A 24,097-nucleotide genomic window follows, 5' to 3' on the forward strand; every position below is an offset into this window, starting at 1 on the left:
CTACCTAGATCATTTCTTGCTATTGCACATATTCCATCCCATACTAACAAGCTATCACACCACCCTCTCCTTCAAAGTCACATCCTCCTGAGTAAGTAGTTCCTAGCTTTGATCTCCTTGTAACCATATCTCTCTAATGGCTATAGGTTCGTGTCCATTAACCTGTATTTGTGCCATAAATTAATTAATTTTGTACTGGGTACTACATACATACATATAGAGCCAATCATTTTGCTTTTTTACCACTTTGTCTGTCTTTGTTCCTACTTACTGCTGTTTTTCTATATTTGTACACTATCTACTCTTTGTGGGGCAGCACGGTGGTTCAGTGGTTACTACTACTGCCTGACAGTGCCAAGGACCCAAGTTCAATTCCAACTTCGGGCGACTGTCTGTGTGGAGTTTGCACATTCTCCCTGTGTCTGCGTGAGTTTCCTCCAGGTGCTCTGGTTTCCTCCCACAGTCCAAAGATGTGCAGGTCAGGTAAATTGGCCGTGCTAAATTGCCCATAGTGTTCAGGAATATGTAGTATAGATGCATTATTCGAGGGTAAATTTAGGATAATAGATTAGGGGAATGGGTCTTGGGGGTTACTTTTTGGAGGGATGGTGTGGAATTGTTGGGCTGAAGGGCCTCTTTCAACACTGTAGGAATTCTATTAGAACATAGAACATTACAGCACAGTACAGGCCCTTCGGCCCTCGATGTTGTGCCGCCCTGTCACACTAATCTGAAGCCCGTCCCACCTACACTATTCCATGTACGTCCATATGCCTGTCCAATGACGACTTAAATGCACTTAAACTTGGCGAATCTATTACCGTTGTAGGCAAAGCATTCCATATCCTTACTACACTCTGAGTAAAGAAACTATGTCTGACATCTGTCTTATACTATCTCCCCTCACTTGAAAGTTGTGTCCCTTCGTGTTTGCCATCCCCATACTTGGAAAAAGGCTCTCCCTGTCCACCCTATCTAACCCTCTGATTCTCTTGTATGTCTCTATTAAGTCACCTTTCAACCTTCTTCTCTCTAACGAGAACAGCTTCAAGGCCCTCAGCCTTTCCTCGTAAGACATTCCTTCCATACCAGGCAACATCCTAGTAAATCTCCTCTGCATCCTTTCCAAAGCTTCCACATTCTTCTTATAATGCGGTGACCAGAACTGTACACAATACTCCAAGTGTGGCCATACCAGAGCTTTGTACAGCTGCAGCATAACTGCATCCTATTCTCTCCCACTCTGGTTTCCGATATCCAAGTGGCTGCCTTGTAATGCTGCCATGTTCTCCTGCATTTTAAGTTCACATGCCTCCTTTTCCAAACTCTCCTTCCTCTAATGAGTTTATAGCTCTCTCTCCAGCGTTCCACTGCTGATAATAAAACTGAATCAGAATTGAAATGACTGCTTCAAATGGGTAAACCAGAAATGTACACAATACTGTCACCTGAGCCAGATCGTCTACACAAACTGCTTTCAGTCTTGCTATTGGATACAAGACATATTAGACAAATCAGAGAAATGGTAACTTCCTGTCTGAATGATCAATTTATTCCTGAATTTGTTTTGTTTTTTTCATCTTTTATAAAATCCTTGATGAATGGATGGGACTGAATAAGACCAGAGGATAGGTGCAAGGCCAGGAAAGGTGACGGGTGGTGGGGGGGGGGGGGGGGAGTGGAAAGAGGGATGAGATGGATAGAACAGAGCTGAGGGGATATTCTGCAGAGTCTGCCAGAGGGGAAACATGGTGTGAAAGGTAAAGGAATTAGGCAGAAAGCAAAACTTCGGTTTCCTGACAGCAGGCTGAGACACGGAGAAAATATTTGCGGTGCAAACGGCAGAAAACAGGGATGGGGCAAAAGCAAAAGAGAGAGAAAAAGAGGATAAACTGTAAATGCAGAGAACTGGCAAAGTATTGCAAAGAAGTGAAAGACAGAGAAAGGTGGAGAAGAGAAAGAAAGGGAGAGAAGGAAGGATGGCAGGAGAAGCTGCAGAGAGGACAAAAGGAGTGGGAATAGGAGAGGGAGAAGCAGGAGAGGTCAACCTGTGAGACCCTGAATAGTCAAAGTTAAAAATCGTACAACACCAGATTATAGACCAACAGGTTTATTTTGAAATATAAGCTTTTGGAGTGCTGCTCCTTTGTTGGACTATAACCTGATATTGTGGGATTTTTAATTTTGTCCACCCTAGTCCAACACTTCACATCTTAAATGATCAATGCAGTTCCACATCTTAAATAGTCAATGCATTTGCTTAGCTGCTTCAGAATTTACATTCCAGTTCCACAAGTAATCCTTAAAACATCAAAACTATGTCCCATTATCTCTTAGTCAGCTAAGTAAACTCTTCTGGTCAACTGGTAGGCACTAAATAAAAATTCTAAAATGTTCACTATCTAAAGGGGATAAAATTCAAGATTATTTGAATGTAAACTTGTAAAATTTTAATTGTAAGTTTTCATCCCTGTGATTTGAGTGAGCTGATTTCAGAAATCTGAGCTGTGTCTCCAGCAAGTAGCAAAGTTGAAAAGTAGTCCCTCTGTGTTAGATTTCGTTACCTGGTCAGTGCGGAAGATTGGCAGAAGTTAAAGCCTTCCCTAGTGTGAGTTGAGAAGGGATGGCATTTATTCAGGCAGGAGGGTGCTGAGTGAGGACCCTGCCACAGTCCCCACTTTACCCCAAATAAGCCTGGGACAGGGATGCTGATGGATGGCTTGCCTTCCCCATTATCTCTGATGGTCAGCATGTCTGAGGGGAGGGATTTCTGACTGTAGGGTCCTTCAGCCCTGGAGGTTCTGCTGCTGGACAATGAAATGCCTATTAGCAGTTAAACTGGTGGATCTTGTCCAGAAGGGGTGACAGGGGACTCTGCTGGCTCTCCAGCTAACAGCCAGGAGCCTGATTGCATGGATTAAATTCTACTTTCTTCCCCCTTATTAAATAGGAATCCAAGGATTTGGCCGGTAAATCTTCCAACTTTCTTTCTCCCTCTTAAACCTGCAACCATCCTTCTTGGTTTGGGCTCTGAAGAACCAACACCAACACCAAATTCTCAATAATCCGGTCTTTCCAACAAACCAGTCAAAACGTTTGATCTCGCAATCCCATTTTCTCAGGCAATGAGCAAACACCCTAAGCTGCCAACCTGGGCAGCAGGAAGCATGCATTCATTATGAGCTAGATGTGCCACACCCCATTTTGGTATTAGCAAGAAAAAGGTGCAACCAGGAATAGTGCTTAACCGGTGTGAGGCTCCTTGCCTGAGCAAAACTGAAGAGAAACTGTCTGAGGTCCTCTGTCTAAAATTGGATTGCTCCGAATTCAGTCAGGACTTAAATATTAGATCAAATAGTATTCACGTTTTTCAAAATTCTTACTTGATGAACATACCAAAAGTGACACAATTGATTGCAAGTCCGTAACTCTTGTGATTTATGACTTAATTTGTGACTGTATGAGATTACTGGGTGAGTCATTTTGAGGTAAAATTTCTTTTATCCATCTGAGCTCTTTTTCTGGTTGAAGTAATACTGTCAGCATTTCAGATGACGACAGTCTAGGGGAACAGTGCAGCTGGTTCTCTCTTCTGTTTACATTTTCAGGTAAACAATACCTGATGTATAACTGCTTTTGGGAATACATTTCTGACCCAGTTTATGTTACTGGTTTAATTGCTCATTCAGCTGCAAATTTCACAGTGAGCCAGCTGCACCAATAAGCTTTCTTTTAAAAAAATCAACGAAATAAGACCATAAATTACATGTTACAAAAATAATTTTCCCTACAGTATTGATAATTTGGTTTCCACTTCAGGATCAATCTGTCAGCTATAGTTCTGAAAGCTCAAAGTAAAATTAATCCAGATTCATTTTAAACTTATTACTTTTTTTTATGATGACCGCTACATGTATTCCAGGAAGAATTTCTCTTGAGATAAAGGACCAACAGTTACAACATTTAAAAGGCATTTGGATAAGTATATGAATAGGAAAGCATTGGAGGGATAAGGCCAAGCACAGGCAAGTGGACTAGTTTAGTATGGGAATAGGGTCAGCGTAGACGAGTTGCAACAAAGGGTCTGTTTCCATGCTGTGTGACTCTATGACTCTGTGACCACTTTCAGATTCATTGCAGCATAAAGGAACATTGCACAAGAAGAACAGTGGTCCATGAAGTATATTTTCTTGCATTGATTTCATAATGTTGTCAATTCTACAGATTTGCATTGGTGGTTTATCACTGGAGTGGGATGTTCTGTGTGGACTTTGGGACCCTACCTTCAAGGTCAAAAGTGGGTCAGAAGCTGACACTGTGTGGGGAGCAGTGGCCCCACTGCGTTGCATCCAAATTGACCAAGGTGCCAGAAGGCAGACCCATGTGGCAATTATAGCTAGCAAGTGGGCTGCCAAAAGTGGGCTGCACAGGGGCACAGTGGTTAGCACTGCTGCCTCACACCGCCAGAGACCTGGATTCTCAGGCGACTGACTGTGTGGAGTTTGCACATTCTCCCTGTGTCTGCGTGGGTTTCCTCCGGGTGCTCCAGTTTCCTCCCACAGTCCAAAGATGTGCGGGTCAGGTGAATTGGCCATGCTAAATTGCCCGTAGTGTTAGATAAGGGGTAAATGTAGGGGTATGGGTGGGTTGCGCTTCGGCGGATCGGTGTGGACTTGTTGGGCCGAAGGGCCTGTTTCCACATTGTAAGTAATCTAATTAATAGGAGCGGCAGCAGACGGGTGAGAGAGAGGGTGGCCCAAAATGGAGAAATGTAAAAATTTGTTTAAAATCTCCTTCGTATCCAAGCCAGCATTCTGGCTTGAAGCTCAGTACAGGGTGGTTTATGGCTTCAGGCAGGAAGGACGGTTTTACAAGCCATCCAACAAGAAAGCAATCTGTGGACCAGGCCTACCTAACCCCTGCCCCAATTTTACAGTGAGCCTTCTGCCCACAACTCTACTGTTTTTATCAATTAAGGTTCTCATCCCACTGCCACTCTGATGGCACAGACTTTGTGAGGTGCTTGTGCCCAGCACATAACTTGGCAGGTATGACCCTGTCAGAAACTAGTCAATGGTTGGGAGATACAAGGAGAGGGCATGTTGTGCTTATATCTCAGGTCCCTATCCCAAAGGTTTGCCTCCCCACACCTAACGTCCACACCATGCCACCACACCCCACCCTGTTCAGTGTGCCCACCACCCCCCTCTAAGGGGGCTGTTGCAGATTTGCCTGGATTTGAGGGAAAGGCATGGTCTCCTTAACCCTCACCCAAGCCTCCTGCATCACCAGCAGTAACTATCAGCCCTGAGCTGATGCAGAGCTGCTCATCTCCAGTTGGTCACAAGTTCTAAGAGGTGGGACTTCCTACAGGAAAGTAAATTATAGTTCAGCTTCAGGATAATAAAAGGATTACCTTCTGTAAAATTAAAGCAGGGAAGGTGGGATTCAGCAGAATTGGGCTTGCCAATGAAATTATTACTAGAATGTGGGGAACATGCTCTTAGCTGACAATCCAACCCACTCTTGAGGCAGACTGGAAAATTAGCTTTTAACCACCACTAGGAGAAAGTGAGGACTAAAGATATGAATTTAATCATCACTGACTGGTTCAGTGCTGGCCCTGCCCAGGACCCAAAAATCCAGTTACTGATGTTACAACACGAGTGAATTCACACCAGTTTAACAGAACCAACAGCGTCAATGGACCATGTGCTGAAATGGTAGTGTCTATAAGTATCAAAGTTGTGTAGCTCTGAAGCTATGTAGCTCACTGATTAAAATGTACTTTAGTATATGCTCGAAATAATCTCAAGACTTAATCAACATGAAATAGCAAATGACCTCACTCCTGCAATCAGCAGGGAGGTATCTAGTGAGCTCAGAAAAATTGATTGGTTGAAGCCTTTATTTATGTTACTGTTAATGCTGTCAGTTCAAATCAATCGCTACCTTCCCAAACGTACGCGAGAATTAATTGACATTTAAATGAAAGTGGAATAAAGTCTTATTGTATGTACATGCTATAAATGATTGATTGCAGCAATCAGCCAAGTGTAACTTGTGTTGCTGGCTGGCAGAGAGTTCAATGGAAAGCTCAGTAACATTCATGACCAGCACTTGTTCCAGCTTATCTACTTCTCTTAAAGGCAGCCTGTCCTCTTAAGGGAGAATGTGGCCATGACAGCAGAGAAGCTGCTGCTGGGGCTCTGTAGTACAAGGAGGACACCAAATTGAGAATCAGGCAAAGGAAGAGGGCTGAAAATGTGTTGCTGGAAAAGCGCAGCAGGTCAGGCAGCATCCAAGGAGCAGGAGAATCGACGTTTCGGGCATGAGCCCTTCTTCAGGAAATTCCTTGTAGAGGGAGGAATCAGCTTCTTCAAGGAAGGCATCCTTGTAAGAGGATTCGCAGTAGGTTAAAATCTTCTAGGAGAAAGTGAGGACTGCAGATGCTGGAGATCAGAGCTGAAAATGTGTTGCTGGAAAAGTGCAGCAGGTCAGGCAACATCCAAGGAGCAGGAGAATCGACGTTTCAGGCATGAGGCCTTCTTCAGGAAATGCTTCAGGAAGGGCTCATGCCCGTAACATCGATTCTCCTGCTCCTTGGATGCTTCTGACCTGCTGCACTTTTCCAGCAACTCATTTTCAGCTCTGATCTCCAGCATCTGCAGTCCTCACTTTCTCCTAAAGGAAGCTGGCTCCCAGCTTCATGGAGGCTGTACTGGAAGATTTAGTCCGCAGAAAGTGAGTCCACAGGAAACCGGGTGGTCTTCAACGAAGAATCTCCAAGGGAATGAGAACAAATGAAAAGGAGTGCCACAAGAAGTTCAATGATGTCCCGTGGGAGGCCAGGGTCAATGCATCTCCAAATACAATAACAACAACTCCATTGCTCCATATACAACATCCCAGTCATTCATCAGTCAGGACTAAGGTTAGATGCTCCACTTTGTTCTCACACACCTACCAATGATACCAGCCTCACACCTACCTCTTGCAACCTCCTTTTAACCATCCCTGCCCAGCTATTCAGCAATGGCAGGCACATCACTCAAGCACACTGTCACTTTTTACTCTCTCTCATAGGGCAAAGTGAACCACAACCAGAGGGAACAGAGTAGACCCAGAGGGGCAGGCCTAGCTGAGCTGGCGAAGTCTATTGAGGTATCTGTGCTCAACAATATGAGAGTTGATTGATACATTAGTCACTACATTACATTACAGTGCCACTCAGAACGATGTTACCTTCCTACTTTAAACACCTGTCAATTTTTCCTCATTCAAACCTTCCACTTCTTTCAATATTGCTCTTTTAGACACCGAAAAAGCACTGCCTGGCAAGCTACCACATGAGCAAGGGTAAGAGCTGTGCCCGACCTTTAAGAGAAGCCTCTTTCCTTGATCTAACACAAATGGCCACAAACTTAGATGCTGGCGATGTGCAGACCAGATCTGGAGAATAATACACACTTTCTACCAGATCCCCTGAGAGTGAGATTGCACACACATTCTGCTACAGAGGCCTCAGATGAGGTTTTTTTTAATTCACAGGATTTGGCCAAGTCTATCCAGGCCACCATTTATTACCCATCCTAATTGCTCAGAGGTTAGTTAAGAATCAACACATTGCAGTGAGCCATGTAGGCCAGGCCAAGTAAGAACAGCAGTTTTCTTCCCGAAAGGACATTAGTGAACAAGATTGTTGTTTTCCCAACAATTGATTATTGTTTCATGGTTATCATTGGACTCCTAATTCCAGATATTAATTGAATTCAAATTCCAATGTATGCCATGGTAGGATTCGAAACTGTGTTCCCAGAACATTACCAAGGTCTGTAGATTAATAGGACAGGAATAATACCACCAGACCATCACCTCCTGGTTGCCTTCAGAAGGAGATCAGTGCATATGCACAGATGCTTGTTGCATCAGAGAGCCCGCCGGACTAACTGCTGTCACCATCAAAAAGCATACAGAAGTCTGAACCCAAGATGACTGAAGACATTGTGTAGAGTTTGCAATACATTGGTAGTCAGTTCCATCATAACATGCGTGGACTTACACAATGTGTGGCTGCATCAGCTTCTACTGGAGCACAGGCAGAAGTGACCTAACATTGGAATTAAAAAACAGATAGGTAAAGCTTATAGAGGGAAGGAAAATATCACCATTCTTTGACAAATACTGCACTGACAACTGTTAACTTTAAGAGTATAAAATATCAGCTTAATTCGTGTATATGAGGAGAACAAACTTGCACATAGTCCAGCCAGCAGTAATTATAATCAGTCAGGCAGCGTGTGTGGAGAGAAAGCAAAGTTAATGTCTCAGTTCTAGTGACCTTTCTTCAAAACACTGTTCTGCATTCTGCCAGACCTGCTGAGTTTCTTCTGTTCTTCTTTCAGATTTACAGCATCCACAGTTTTTTTTTGTCTTATTTTATATTCTTGTATTCAACCTGCAATAAGTGGATGTGCCATGAAACCCTAGTAGTAATTGAAAATGTTGTATAAACACCTATTTGAGAGCTATACCCAGGCCTCATTCTCAAGAGACCCCAGTATTCCCAGGAAAAAATCAATAATGAGAGTGGAAAACCTATCGGAAAAGATCATTGCTCCCCATTTGGAAGATACAGAATGCGTAAGGGATTTCTCACCCAATCACAGGTTCTTTTGCTCCTGAATATGGGATTGGAGAAGCAGCAAGGGTGGGAGTTTGGGAGCCTATGACTGAAGGAGTGTTTCTAAAGCCAGTTGACGCCAAGCATCCGTGGGTCCAAAATTAGACATTCAAAACTGATCAACAGCTGGAAAACTCAAGCCTGACAGAAAGTTCACCAAACTAAATTAAACAGCAACTAGCAGCCATCAGAGCGAGATCAAAGAAGAATCAATTACAACCAGACCAAGGGTTGTGGATTGGAGAAATGTCAATTAGAATTTTTGGCATCTTGACTACCTAAGTATGTGCACTTTATACCTCCCGGCATGGCAACAGGAAAGATTGCTGGCATGACGCCATTGGATGATTTGATCCCAGTCGAAAAATGTGACACTGGAAAAGCATAGCTGGCCAGGCAACAACCGAGGAGCAGGAGAGTCGTCGTTTCGGGACATAAGCTCTTCATCAGGAATGTGGTTCACCCAGTTCATGACTCCATTGGCCAATTGTCACAGAACATTCTGAGAGGTCAGGGGTGAGTGTGGATAAGTGCATACACCTGGATGCCACATCCTCAGTGAAGACTCACAGCAAGACCCATGGCAGAAGGCAACCTAAGAAAACCCAGGAGATCATCTGTCTTGACCTGCCAGACCCACCTTGGTGGAAGAGAGCCAGCTCTTCATCGGAGAAGTAGGAATTCCAACAGCCCAGCTCAAACATATGAATTGCTGCAGGTACTATCTTTTCTCAGATGGATAGAGCTAGAAAGAAAGTAAATATTGTGGCAGTTTGGGAAATGCTTGCATGGTATTTTTAATATGGAATATTATGTTTAGAAAATCAAGTTGCAAACCAAATTCTATGTCCCTTCATCCGCCTCACAAGAGTGCTTGGGTGAAGTGTCCAAAGCACGGACAGCACAGTCTGAGCTCTGAGGCGAATTGGACAAGGACAAACAGCTCCATAGGGAGCAGTTGCGTCACTTACTTGAGTCAAGTGAGTGCCGCTTCAGGACAGGCCCAAGTCTCGATGGCAGCTGTGTTGTAGGTGTGACGTTGGCCTGACTCTGGGCTGGGCCAGGGGATGGTGCTGAGCCTCACGATGGGGTGCAGCTGGGGGTGGGGTCAATTCAATTCTACAGAAGGATAGAAGGAAAAGTGCAAGTTGGGAACAAAAAGCACTGGGTGTATAGTTAACATATCTGAGTATTCTGGAATGTCTTATAGAGATCAATAAATAATCATACAGAAGTTTTCCTTTCGAGAATAAAAGTTCTTACATTGTTTTTGGACTGTAAAAGCAGGAGAGAGGAGGTGGCACTGGCTGCTGCTGAAGAGGGAGGGGTTTCGAGAAGGGGTATGTATGTGTATGGTGGTAGAGGGACTCTGGATGTAATGTGTGTGTGACTGATGGAAGCTGAACAAATAATGCTTATATGATATTTTACCTGAGAGAGTTCTTGTCACTTTGTAATATAGCTGTCAGATTTCTAATTGGAAACGCCTGTCCTCATTCATCATCCACTCTATTTAATTCATTTAACATCAGCAGTGTGTCAGTTCAGATTCATCCATGATTCCATTTGGCAAACAGAATATGGGTATTTCATCACCATCAAAAATTACCAAAAACATCTTATTTACGTATTTCAACTTAGAAGATTGATAGAGTTAGAGAGAGAGAGAGAGAGAGAGAGAGAAAGAGAGAGCATACATACAGTCTTTGGTTTTTGTGCTGCCTTACCATTTTAAACAATAAAACTCTAAAAAATATCTAGATAACAAGGACTTTCATAAAATGTTATAATGGACCGAATCTTATGTTGTTCCTGCTAAGTGTGAATTGCATTGAGTTCTCAAAAGGATTCTCACTGCGAAGGACAACTGAAGTTTCTCAGCGTCACTCTCCAAACTCACTTCACTAACTACGTACCTGACCCCATGGCATTTCTCATGTCGATTCCATCCCCATCTTACCTCATGCCATTCCCTGGACATCGAGCCACCACGCACTGGATATCTGCTGAAAGCCTTCCTTTCATTCCCCCTTCACAATCACAGACCCCAGGGCTACATTCACTGCAGACCTCTGACTGACCTTGACGAGCAGCTCATAGATATAACTGAGTAGATCGCTGACTGATGTGTTGCGGCTCTCAGACTGATGGTACGTGATTTCCCTGATGCTGCTGCTGACCCTACTGGACTGAGCACTGCCCACTCCCCGGACTGTAGCCAGACACATTTCCTGATGGTGAGAATCACAGCAGGATGACTGGCCAAGCCCCTGGACTGTGTGAGACATGTGCTATGACTGGCTGTACCCACTGCACCCCCTCCTTGACTGGATTGAGGACTAACCCTACTCAATTTTTGATGTATTCAATTATTTGAATAAGTGTACAGCTTGTTTGCCATGCAGGTAGCTGGCACATTCTGTAGCTGTTTGATTGGTGTCTCAGTCCCACCGACTGGACAGACTGTTATTGTCTAGAAAATCAAACAGCTGTCTGTGTCCACGCAAAACAGCACATCAATACCACAGTATGGACAGAACAGTGGTGTTTCAGCCAGAGTCAAATGCTAATAGGCACGGCATGGTACAGCATGGCATGGCAGGGTGTGAGCAAGCACAAAGACAGCAGGCCTGAGATACAGCCTGTTCCAATCCATGAGCTGGGTGCCTTCCTGTGTCACAAAGTCTCCTTGCAGCAGCCTCTCAAAGCTAGTTACTGGTCCCCACGCAATGCAGCTCTGTGCTTCACGACTGGTCAACAAGTGGATTGGAGAGATACTCAAAACATCGATTTTCCTGCTCCTCGGATGCTGCCTGACATGCTGTGCTTTTCCAGCACCACTCTAATCTTGACTCTAATCTCCAGCATCTGCAGTCCTCACTTTCGCCTAGATGTCTGGTGTCTGTGTGTCTCTCTGTGTCTGTACGTTTCTATGTCTGTGTGTGTCTGTTTTGTGTCTGTGTGTCTGTGAGTGTCTGTGTCTGTTACTGTGTGTGTTCAGGTGTCTCTTTGTGTGTCTGTGAGTGTCTGTATCTGTGACTATGTGCGTGTATGTGTGTCTGTGTGTGTGTGCAGACACGTGCATGCATGCATTTGCGTCTCAAGAGACTGTTTGGCGCTGAGCAACATGGAAGTTAACCACAACCAGCAGCAAGCTGAAGTCATCAGGTCCACACGGATTACCACATCAAGTATTCTCAGCATGTAACTTGTTCAACACTTTTGGTAAAGTCAGATTAAGGAGGTGAACAAGAAACCAAAAGAACTGTGGATGCTGGAAATCAGAAACAAAAACAAAAACAGAAATTGCTGGAAAAACTCAGCAGATCTGGCAGTATCTTTGAAGAGAAATCAGTTAATTTTTTGGGTCGAGTGAGCCTTCTTCAGAACAGAAGAACATCTTGATTTACAACAGCAGGAGGGCCATAGACAGTGGCCTTGCCCCATTCAGACTTTATAGTGGATGCCCCCTCAGTACAATTCACCACGGAAGTGATCACAAAACTGTGCCATCTCCTCAAGGCAGACTGGGAGTCCTGGAATTGAGAAAGGGCAGAATTGTCAGTAGGAATGTAGGCCACAGTGGCCTTCAAGGTCTACACCAGCACTTCCTTCTGAGCAAGAGCCCGTGAGGTTGCCAACATAGCTCAGTTTGCTGACCATCGCTACATCCAGGAGGTCACTGAGATCCTGTATACCAGGAGAGGGGAGTTTGTTACTTTCTGTCTATGCCGAGAAAAGTGAGAGAAGCGGAGGCAGAGATTTGTCAAACTAGGAGCTCTCCCTGTGAATGGTGTAATTGATTGCACAAACATGGCTGTGCTGGTACTACATTTCAAAGCTAAGGTGTTCATTCCCATCACTGAACGTTCAGTCAGTATGTGACTATACTCAGCTTATCATGCTGATGAATTCTCACTACTTTGGCAGTGGTGAAGACACTTGCAACGTGTGCCAGTCTGCCATTCCAGCTTTTATGAAGTTTACATGTGGAATCAGATGCTAGCAGTTTGATGTTACTGGTTACTCCCAGATGAATCCTGCAGCTTCTGCTATCCAGCCACATGTGAATAGAGCTCCAAAAGTGAAAATAGGAATTGCACGATTACACCATTGAGACCTATAGTGTTATACAGCACAGAAACACACCCTTTGGCCCAACTCGCTCATGCCAATCGGATTATCTAAACTGAGCTAGTCCCATTTGCCTGCATTTGGCCCATATCCCTCGAAATGTTGTGATTGTACTCTACTACTTCTTCTGAAGCTCGTTCCATCTATACATCACCTTCTGCGTGAAAACGTTATCCCTCAGGTCTCTTTTAATTCTTTCCCCTTTCACTTAAACCTAAACCCTTCAGTTTTGGACACTCCTACCCCGGAGAAAAGAACTTTGCTATTCATCCTATCTATACTCCTCATGATTTTATAAACCTCTATAAGGTCACCCATCAGCCTGCCACGTTCCAGGGAAAGATGTCCCAGCCTATCCAGCCTCTCCATATAGTTCTCTTATAACACGATAGTTGCGTTCCTGCACAACACAGCGTTATAGAAAATCGAGCAATATAAATAATGGGGCCTATGGGAAAAACAGGGTTGGGTCGAAACACCAAAAATATCAATAAAAGTCAAAACAGAAATAATATGTTATCTGCGCCCCAAGAGACTGTTTGGTGCTGAGCAACATAGAGGCTAGTCACAGCAGCAGCGAGCTGAAGTCATCAAGTCCCCGCTTGGATTACCACAACAAGTATTCTCGGCATCTAACTTGTTCAACACTTTTGGTAAGATCGGATTAAGGAGGTGAACAAGAAATCTAAAGAACTGTGGATGCTGGAAATCAGAAACAAAAACAAAAACAGAAATTGCTGGAAAAACTCAGCAGGTCTGGCAGTGTGGGGAGAGAAATCAGACACAAATGATAGCACAGTCTAAGTAAACCTCTAAATCATATATTTTAATGAATGAATACAGTCAATTTAACATTTTGACATTAAAATCATTGACTACAGCACTGTACCTTTCACGAAGCTCTCCACCAGAAAGTCCACGATCCGACTGACCACGTGATGCTGATGTCAAAGTTCAGTCCTCCTCAAGATTCGCCCCCCCCCCCCATTTGAAATAAAGTTCCTTCTAAATGTAGACAACAATTCCCAGCTTCAAGGCTTGCATAGCTGATTGCATTCCTGTGTTAGCTGAACACACGTTGAATTTAGATTTTGCAGATCAGAAGATCCTGAGGCTGGGTTTTGCTGTTCAGGTAGGTGCTGGGGATGGAATCGCATAACAGCAATCAAGAGTTCATTTTATTAAAAAAAAAGCGGCAATTCACTTATCACGTTACAGCCAAATCACATTTAATAATTACATGTTATGGGAGAACTACCTGTAACTAAAGTCTCCAGTCCCGGTAACATCTTTGTAAATATTTGTTGTACCTTTTGAAGTTTGATAACTTCCTTCCAAAGCAGGGCAACCAGAATTATACACAGTACTCCAAATGTGGCCTTTTTCAATGTCCTGTACAGATGTAACATGATACCCCAATCATATTCAATGCTCTAACAAATAAGGGCCAGCGTGTCAAACACTTCGCTTACCAGGTTTTCCTGTGATTCCACTTTCAAGGAATAAAGACCTGCACCCCTGGGTGGAGGTGGATGGGGGGGTGCAGGTTGTACTCAGTAGTAGAATAAGTGTGAAGTGGAACTTGAAAAAGTGCAATAAACATGAATATGCTATCATCCTGAATAGCTTCAGCAATGCAGTTTCTCTCTTCAGTAGTGATGGTAGGTCGATAACACCATTTTCCTGAATAAAGTGCTGACTTGAGGATGTGCCATTCCCCAGTTTTTGTTTGATACTGCCTCCTATTTTGTGCTATCTTTTCTTGCAAGAGGTGAGGAAAAATGTCCGAGTGTGTGTTGCAATGTGTTTGGGTAATGATGCAGAAGAACAGCTGTAAGTTTGAGAACCTTGTAATATTTCAGTCTGAATCTTGTAGAAATGATGAGGATGAGCTGGACCATATGACATATTATATTTCTGATCAGTGAAGGTTGCTGGTGACTGAGGAATGTGGGTGTGGTGCATTGAGCTGCGTGAGCTTGGTGATATTGTGGATGGGAGCTGGCAATTGAAGATATATTCTTGGCATTGACTCCTTGTCATCGAACTTTTTCAGGGACTCTATTACATTGCCAGGAATCCAGCCCTGAGAATGAACCTTTGTATTAATGTCTACTGAGAAAGGTTACCTCTCCTCCTCCTGTCTACATCATGCCCTAATGTCACGTTTAGCATGGCTGAGAACTTGAATATGAGCCTTCGCCCTGGGCTTCTCCTCCATTGCTCTGTTTTTCTCTTACTCTGGCACCTTTCCCCATCTGCTTCCAGCACTTGCTGCAGTCAATATGCACCTCCCTCCAAGAGGCTGGCTTCAAGAGATCTGAGCTCATGTTATTGAATGCTCCCTCACACAAACCTGGAGCTCTTGCTGAACATGCATACACCAAGCACTGAGCAGAATTCCACCGTCAGAATGAATAACAAGATTCATCTCGAAGGAAGAAGTTACTTTCCTTTTATTTAGACAGGGCAACAAGGGATGTATTTATAAAAAACTCAAATTCACAAGCAGGTAATGGGCACATGGTTTGTTCATCTCAGCTTCTTCTCCAGTTTTGTGCCCAAAGTAAGGTCTGACCCACAGCACAGCAATCTTTAAGGACTAGGGGTTCGGTCCCGGAACTACAGCAACCAGGACAGAGATCATTCCCTATGCTGATGACATCAAACTGATTCACATCCAATAAACAGTGCCCCAAGGAGGCCAGTTTGCAGTGGCTGTTGTATGTGGCTTTGGGAATGTTTATACTCGATTGGATGCAATAAGCATCACCCACTGAGACGATACCCCAGGGATCCCATGGTGAGAGGCCTAAGATTAGGTCATCCCAACATTCTTGGACTAATGTCAGGTCTAATTTTCTAAACTGTATAGAGTTGAAGAGATGTAATAACCTACCTCTTGTTTACTCAGCAAGAATCTTCTGATATGATCAGAAAAAATGTTATCCTTACGCACTGGAGCATAGAACCCAGTAATGCTCCCATACTCTTGGAAGATACGATGACGGCACACATGGCAGTGGCTACACTTTCATGTGTATGCTGTGAATAAAGTATGAATAGTGATACAAGAGACTCTGACTTTTTTCCATCACATGCTAACCAGGAATCTCTCCTACTCTTTATTGCCTGCCACTGGATTCACAGCTGGATACACAATCTATGTGGTCACTGTACAAACACACCCTTTTCACCATCAGGTTCTGGAGTGGGACTTGAACCCAGAGCTTCTCCCGCTGAGACAGGGATGCTACCATCATGCTTCCAAGATGTCTCATCTTAGCTTTGTGTAGATATATATGATTGATTTATGATGTAGTTTCCAGACTTCAACTGGTAAATAAATCAAAATCCTTGGAGAAAAGACATCTGAGCACCCATGGCTTCAATGGTACAATGTCCTAAACAAACAGAAATTGATCAATCCAAATAAAATGATGGTAAAACTGATTGCAATTCCTCCTACACACTTGAGACTCGAGAAATATGCTGATGTTAACATTGCAGTGCACAAAAGAAGCATTAATTTCTACGTTATATATTTCTAAGACAGTTGAAATGAATTAAGTGATGCTTTTCTTAATAAGGTTTTTAAATACACAGAGCACCGTCAATTGGCCTAAGTAAGAATATGTTCACCAGTGGCAATAGGCTGTACACATTAGTGCAATGTTACAATTTGAGCTTACAACGTAAACTGAAACTCCAGTGTAACACTGAGGGAGTGCCACTTTGCTGGGAGTGTTTTCTATGTTGTAACCCAATTTACTTTTTAATGCAGGATTTTGAACAGTCCATTGCAGTATTATAAACAAAGTGATAATTCGCTTAGTGCCATTGTCATTTTCTTCCTTGAATTAACATCAATGAGAAAAAAATACATCTAAGGTCTATTCAGCAATTTCCTGCCTTGGACTTTTGCTTGTCTGTGATGACTGTCATGTTTACCAAAACAAATATTGGATTGTACTGTAAAACTGTCTGTGCGAGAAATCACAAAGGCTGCTCATTTTATCCTTGGTAACATCGCCCACTTCTCTCCCTCTCTAGTCCATCTGCTGCTAAACATTGATCTATGCCTTTTTGAAACATCGATCTGAATTTTCTCTTTTGCTATCATCCACCCTGACCCTTCATAAACTCCAGTTCAGAAGAATGTGATAGCGTAATGTTAAGGTCACCAAAGTAGCAATCCAGAACCTCAGGCTGATGCTTAAGGGGTATGAGTGTGGATTCCACCACGGCAGATGGTGAAATTTGAATTCAATTTTTAAAAAATCTAAAAGAAAGAGCTGGTCAAATGGCTGATTGTTGTAAAAACCCATCTGGTTAACCCATCTGCCTGTAGTGTTAGGTGAAGGGGTAAATGTAGGGGAATGGGTCTGGGTGGGTTGCTCTTCGGCGGGTCGGTGTGGACTTGTTGGGCCAAAGGATCTGTTTCCACACTGTAAGTAATCTAATCTAATCTAATCTAATATCCTTTAAGGAAGGAAATCTGTTATCCTTATCTGGTCTTACATGTGACTCCAGAATCATAGCTATGTGGTTGGCTCTTAGCTGCCCAATATATGTTGGCCAGCCAGTGATACCATCATCCTGTGAATGATTTTCCTTTTTTAAAATTCCAAACATTGCTACCTGTTTCAAATCCCACAAAACCTAGTCATCTATCAGCTGTGTCATGACTGACCTGCGTTGATTCTTGCCCCCCAACTACCTCGAGTGGAATATTCTCCTTATGTGTAATCTCTTTCAGCTCTTCTCACAATGTCACACCCTTCCAACCAGAATTTTTCATTCCTCTTGGTCACTCCGTCCATTCCTCACTGTGCCCTATTGCCGGAAGAAATGTTTTTAACTACCTACGTTACTTATTCTGGACTTTCTCCCGAAACTCTACCTCACTTTCATGCTTCATCACAAAGTTTATTATCACATTTTGTTTGCTACGTTCAAGTTTTGTTTACAAAAGGGTGTTTTTCTTCATAAAGTCACCTTTCTTAATGTGGTGCCACTATTTAAGAAAGGTGGTCAGGACAAGTCAGGGAACTATAGACCAGTGAGCCTGACATCACTGGTGGGCAAGTTGTTGGAGGGAATCCTGAGGGACAGGATTTACATGTATTTGGAAATGCAAGGACTGATTAAAGATAGTTAACATGGCTTTGTGTGTGGGAAATCATGTCTCACAAACTTGATTGAGTTTTTTGACGAAGTAACAAAGAGGATTGATGAGGGCAGAGTGGTGGACGTGATCTATATGGATTTCATTAAGGCGTTCAACAAGGTTCCCCATGGGAGACTGGTTAGCAAAGCTAGATCTCATGGAATACAGGGTGAACTTGCCATTTGGATATAGAAGTGGCTCAATGGTAGAACACAGAAAGTGGTGGTGAAGGGTTGTTTTTCGGACTGGAGGCCTGTGACCAGTGGTGTGCCACAAGGATTGGTGCTGGGTTCACTACTTTTCATCATTTATATAAATGATTTGGATGTGAGCATAACAGTTATAGTTGGAGGTGTAGTGAACAGTGAAGAAGGTTATCTTAGATTACAACGGGATCTTGATCAGATGGGCCAATGGGCTGAGGAATGGCAAATGGAATTTAATTTAGATAAATGCAGCGTGCCGCATTTTGGGAAAGCAAATCTTAGCAGGATTTATACACTTAATGGTAAGGTCCTGGGGGGTGTTGCTGAACAAAGGGACCTTGGAGTACAGGTTCATAGCTCCTTGAAAATAGAATAGTGAAGAAGGCATTTGGTATGCTTTCCTTTATTGGTCAGTGTATTGAGTATAGGTGTGGGAGGTCATTTTATGGCTATACAGGACATTGGGTTAGGCCACTTTGGAATATTGCATGCAATTCTGGTCTCCTTCCTATCAGAAGGATGTTGTGAAACTTGAAAGGGTTCAGAAAAGTTTTACAGGATGTTGCCAGGATATGAAGATTGGAGCTATAGGGAGAGGTTGAATAGGCTGGGACTGCTTTCCCTGGAGTGCGGAGGCTGAGGGGTGACCTTATAGAGATATATAAAATCATGAAGGGAATGGATAGGATAAGTAGACAAAGTCCTTTTCCTGGGATGGGGGAATCCAGAACTAGAGGGCATAGGTTTAGTGTGAGAGGGGAACGATATAAAAGAGACCTATGGAGCAACGTTTTCACGCAGGGGGTGGTACGTGTATGGAATGAGGTGCCAGAGGAAGTGGTGGAGCTAGTACAATTGCAATATTTAAAAGACATCTGGATGGGTATATGACTAGGAAGGGCTTGAAGGGATACAGGTCTGGTGCTAGCACGTGGGACCGGATTGGGTTGGCATATCTGGTCGGCATGGACAAGTTGGACTGAAGGGTCTGTTTCCATACTGTACATCTCTATGACTTTAAGTGTGCAACAATTGTGTATTTGTTAAAACAGGTTGAGACTTTTGAATCTGATAGGGCAGCATATAACAGTCAATGTTGTTATTAACCAGGGTTATGCCCTGAGTGATAAAATAAATCACTAACTATGCTGGTGTTAATAGGCATAGAAAAATTACACTTGCAATTCCTGGATTGCAGTGTCAGCCTTGGGATAAAAAAAACTGAAATAATAGTTCATAAGTTATTGCAAACATTTCCGTCTAAACATGCATTGAGAAGCTTGTGATCCAAACTGTCAGAAATAGATTACATGGCACCATGCACAAGTAAGTCAATGTCTTTAAAACTGTCACAGAATTGATGGCTATAGTGAACATTTATTGCCAAATGTTATCTATATCTCACTAAACTAAAAACATGAATTGCAATGATTGTTTGCATCAACATTTCTGTTAAAAACATTAAATAGACTGCTCAAAAGACTGAAGCCAAGTCTTCTGGTCATGCCCTGACAAATGACCTGGAATTGTTGTTTTTAGTGGTCTTTTAGCTTGAGAAGCCAAAAATGGCTCAGGGTAAAAAAAAAAGAAACTGCTCTTTTATTCAAACCATCTGTTGCTGGCTGCGCTTTGATTGAACTTGACATATTTGACCCAAAGCAACTGGAATTACACACGGCATCTATTTTGGAATAGAAACTGTAAAGCTTTGGAAAGATATATTACCTCTCTCGACAAAAAAGGAGACCATCATTATAAGCTTAAATTCAGAGATTTCATCTATTCAGGCGTTATCTAAACAAATTCGTCAGCAGAGCTGCTCACACCAGTTTAATGTTTCACCTTTTGTACAGCCAGTCATTCAATCACAGGGACCTGCTTTATCTCAAAGCTACAATAATTGCTTTTAAATTTCCTTAACAGACTTTTTTCCTTGTTCCTGATTTAATTTGCTGGCCAGCATTCAGAGAGGAGCCAGTGAGTGACAAAGGATTTTGGAACTGGTAAATAGATGGAGAGAAGGGATAATCACTGAAACGGTGATGTTGATCTAAGTTTGATTAAGTTAAGCTTTTTAAAAAAAGGAAAGGAGCTGGGGAAATCTAATTAAAGATGGCAGTTACTAAGTTCTTTCCATCTCAGAGAGCAAGAAGAGTTAGCCATTGTTACCACACAAGAAAGATAGGCAGGAAATGGAGTCCTGTATATTGGTTGACCATTAGGTCCATGAACTTGATACCTCCTCCTCTGAAATGATGAAGAATAAAAATGTGCAAAACGTTTGCTTCAGCAAAAAGACTTCAACGTCTCACTGAGCATACTGTTACCCACGAGGCTCAGTGTACCTGCATAGGACAAATACATCAAAAACATTCAAATTCTGGAAGTGCTCTTATCCCATGGTCATGTGAATATTGAACCACTGTCTTGAAAAATGCTGGTGCTAATGGAGCTTGTGAATTTGCACACATGAAAGGTTCGTTAATTATTTAGGGTATTTTTGGTTAAATTTAACTGGTGCATCAAAGCACTGAGATGTAAAGAATTAAAATCAATAATAAACATTCTTGCTCAAAAGGCTTTTCTTGTTTGCGATTTAAGTGTATGATCTATGTGTCTCTGTGATACATGTTCTCAAATGGGATGCCAACATTTAAAAACCAGACCTAAATATTTGTCCAGTACAATAGAACCAACAACATTCTAAAATCTATCTCTCAATTAATCCTACAGTTATGTGACCATAACATATATACACTTAATGAAATAATTAACAGCAACAAGAACAGAAATTGCGAGGAAACCTCAGCAGGTCTGGCAGCGTCTGTGGAGAGACAATAGAATAAATGTTTCAGGTTCAGTGACCCTTCTTCATGAAATAATCAATTTTGTTAAACTTATCCCTGGATTCACTGTGGGGTCCTAATTGTCTCAGGAATGCAGGTGATTTTACAACTTGCACAGGCCTAATGCTATCCTGTAAATTCCTGAAAAAAGATCAATAGTTGCTCAATATTTCAAAAACCTAACTTCCACCGTTTCATTTCCAGCTCTCAGGAGAAGAACGTGAATCATTCTTGATAACAGTGACTAAAAGTGAGGAATTGATATTATGGAAATAAACCTGTAACAGTGTGTGCCACTGGACAAAGAGGGAACATAGAATGCATTCATAAAATTATGGACAACTCAGTTGAAGAAACAGTGGATTGACCCAAGTCTAATTATGCTGAGACTAAATGTCTGCTGTATGTCAGGCTATTTTCTTGTGCCCTGTACTGGATCATTGTGTGATTCCTCCAGGCTGCCTATTACAAGATAATGAGCTGGATTTTCTCGACAGGCTTCTGAACCCCACTGTCACTGTGTGGAAAACAGTTTGTCATTGTGTTATTCCCCAGGACAGCCACTGAATAGCCAAAGGGTTGGTTGGTTTACTATTCAATTTAAGATTATTGTCACACCCTTAAAGCAAGGGCCAATCACAGGCCATGGAATCCACAAAGTGCGACAGGCTGCAAGGGAAAATAAGTGAGGGAGAGAGCACTTCACACTGGAACAAACCTCAGGGCAACTTCTGATAAGTTAAATTAGAAAAGCTTCTTACAGCCAGGCCCCCACTGTGTGATAAAGGTGGGGAGTCCGTTTACAACACAGTGCAGTCCATTGCTGTTGCTGGACCCAGGCAGGCAGATAAGGCCTCTAGGCCTGATTGAAGTAATGCATTTGAGGGACTCTGCAACTTGCCATAGTCAAGACCTTTTTTTGTTGTTGTTCTTCTTCTTTAAGTTTAGAGACACAAGAGACATGGTGTTCAAAGTGATGCTGAAATTGTGTGGATTTTGGGAGCTAGAAGCGACCCAGCTTCTTTTAAAACAACAAAGAATAATGAGAATTCTGCATTACAGGGTCAAGTAGGATGGCACTGAATTTTCCAGTCCATGCTCCCACAGTCCTGTGGAGATGAAAAGTCATACAGAACAGAATGGGAGATTCTGCCAGTCTCAATGGCAAATTATGAGACAGTCACAGAGTTAGATTAAAAAGGGAGGTGAAGGCCTAGTGGTATTATCATCAGCCAAGCAATGCAAAAACTCACCTAATGTTCTGGGGTGAAAAACAGAAATAGCTGGGATAATTCAGCAGGTCTAAAATAAGAGCTCTTAAGAAGGATAACTGGACCTGAAATATGAACACTGCTTTCGCTCCAAGAGTCTAGATTAGAGTGGTGCTGGAAAAGCACAGCAGGTCAGACAGCATCCGAGGAGCAGGAAAATAGATGCTGTCAGACCTGCTGAGTAAATCCAGCCATTTCTGATTTTGTTGCAGATTACCTGCATTTACAGTTCTTTGTTTTTTTAATGTTCTGGGAATTCAGGTGCAAATCCAACCACAGTCGATGGTAGAATTTGAATTCAACAAATATCTGGAATTAAAAATCAAATGATGACCATAAAATCATTGCCAATTGTTGAAAAACCCATCTGGTTACTACTGTTCTTCAGGGAAGAAAATCTGCTGTCCTCATTTGGTTTGGCCTACATGTAACGCCAAATCCACAGCAAAGCGGTTGACCCTCAACTAACCTCTAAAATGGCCCAGAAAGCCACTAGGTGGTGTTATTCAACCACAAAGTCTCAACAAAGAAACAAAACTAGACCAACATGACATTGACCAAGGCAGCGGAAACTACAACAGCAAAAGAAAGCTCTGTTAACTCTGCAAAGATGTCCTTCCTAGCATCTGGGGCTTGGTGCCAAAATTGGGAGAGCTGTCTCACAGACTAGGCAAACATCAGCCTGGCCTTGTCTGCAAGGTATGATTCTGAGAGTATGACAATGTCCCAGACATCACCACCCCTGGATATGTCCTGTCCCCAGCAACAGGGCAGATCTGACAGAGATGGCAGCATAATGGTATACAGTCAGGAGGGAATTGCTCTGAGAGTCTTCAATATTGACTCCAGACCCCATGAAGTCTCGTAGCATCAGATGAAGCATGGGCAAGGAAACTTCCTGCTGATTACTATGTACTGTCTTCCCTCAATATTCCTCCATGTTGCACAATACTTAGAGGAAGCACTGAGGATGACAAAGGCACAAAATGCCCCCTGGGTGGGGGTTTCAACATCCACCATGAAGACTGCTTTAGCAGCAATACTACAGATTGAGCTGGACAGGTCCTAAAGGGGAGAGTTTGTTAGACTGGGTCTGAGGTACCAACAAGAGGGAAAAACTTATTTGAGCTCATCCTCACCATGCAGATGCATCTGTCCATGATGGTATCAGTAAAAGTGACACCACACAGTCTTTGTGGAGATAAAATCCCACATTCACTTTGAGAATACCCATTATGTCATATGGCTCTATCTCTGTGCTAAATGGGACAGGCTTCAAACAAATCCATCAACTCAAACTGGGCATGTATGAAGCACTGTGGGCCATCAAAAGCAGTAGAATTATACTCCAGCACAATCTGCAATCTCATGGCCGTCATATCCCCTACTCAATAATTACTAACTCGCCAGGGGATCAACAATGCTTCAATCAGTGCAAGAGGGTATGCCAGGAGCAGCTCCTGGCTTATATGAAGATGAGGTGTCAACCCGGTGAAGCCACCAAACAGGACTACCGAACATTATAAGCAGCAAGTGATTGAAAGAATTGCATTCGTCAGAGTGAGGCATCGAGGAGCCCTGGCAAAATTGGAATCGATAGGTTTCAGGCAGCAAACTCGTCACTGGTTGGAGTCATACATAGAAAGGTGGTTGTGGAGGTTGGAGGCCAGTCATTTCAGTTCCACGTCATCACTGCAGGAGTTCCTCAGGGTAGTGTCCTAGGCCCAACCACCTTCAGCTGCTTCATCAATTACACACCCCTCCATCATAAGGTCAGAAGTGGGAAT

Source organism: Hemiscyllium ocellatum, chromosome 10 (assembly GCF_020745735.1).
Source record: "Hemiscyllium ocellatum isolate sHemOce1 chromosome 10, sHemOce1.pat.X.cur, whole genome shotgun sequence".
Classification (NCBI taxonomy): domain Eukaryota; kingdom Metazoa; phylum Chordata; class Chondrichthyes; order Orectolobiformes; family Hemiscylliidae; genus Hemiscyllium; species Hemiscyllium ocellatum.